General features: G+C 42.3%; 1 protein-coding gene across 2 annotated transcripts in view; it reads right to left on the bottom strand.

Annotated features, from left to right (window-relative positions):
• The window catches only part of FAM96A (family with sequence similarity 96, member A), a 32,669-nt gene that overhangs the window by 4,791 nt on the left and 27,032 nt on the right, over window positions 1-846 (bottom strand). The window lies entirely within an intron of this gene.

The raw sequence follows: 846 nt of genomic DNA on the forward strand, positions 1-846 counted from the left end.
GGTGGCTCATGCCTATAATCCCAAACACTTTGGGAGACTGAGGTGGGAGGACTGCCTGAGCCCAGGAGTTCGAGACCAGCTTGGGTAACATAGTGAGACTCTGTCACTATAAAATTAGCTGGGCATGGTGGCATATGCCTGTGGTTCCAGCTACTTGGGAGGGTAAGGAGGGAGGCTCACTTGAACCCGGGAGATCAAAGGTTCGGTGAGCTGTAATCATACCACTGTACTCCAGCTTGGGCAACAGGGTGAGACTCTGTCTTTAAAAAGAAAGAAAAAAGAAAGAGCTATGGCAATTCAAAAAAAGAAATAGGTTTAGTTATGGAAATCAGGACTAGTAGTATGGAAAGGTGAATATAAAAAAAATTTAAAAAAAATTAAAGATAAAAAAAGAAAGAAATTTAAAAAGATAAATAAAAATTCATTTTAAAAAAGAGAAGAAATCAGGACTGACATCATGGAAAATAAAAAAAGTATTTCACTGGGCCTTAAAATGTGGGTAGGATTTGGCCAGGCCAGTGGTTCATGCCTATAATCCCAACATTTTGGGAGGCCAAGGCAAGATGATCACTTGAGCCCTGGATTTTGAGATTAGCTTGGGCAACAAAGAGAGACCTCATCTCTACCAAAAATTAAGAAAAAATTAGGCCGGGCGCGGTGGCTCACGCCTGTAATCCCAGCACTTTGGGAGGCTGAGGCAGGAGAATGGCGTGAACCCAGGGGGGCGGAGCTTGCAGTGAGCCGAGATCGCCTATTATCTCTTTCTTCCATTCCTCTGCTATTTCTTCCCACCTTCTCAATTTACTTAGTGATGAAACTTAAGTATAACGTGCCTTTTAAATGTAT

The sequence above is a fragment of the Mandrillus leucophaeus genome, unplaced genomic scaffold (assembly GCF_000951045.1).
Source record: "Mandrillus leucophaeus isolate KB7577 unplaced genomic scaffold, Mleu.le_1.0 Scaffold12, whole genome shotgun sequence".
NCBI classification, from domain to species: domain Eukaryota; kingdom Metazoa; phylum Chordata; class Mammalia; order Primates; family Cercopithecidae; genus Mandrillus; species Mandrillus leucophaeus.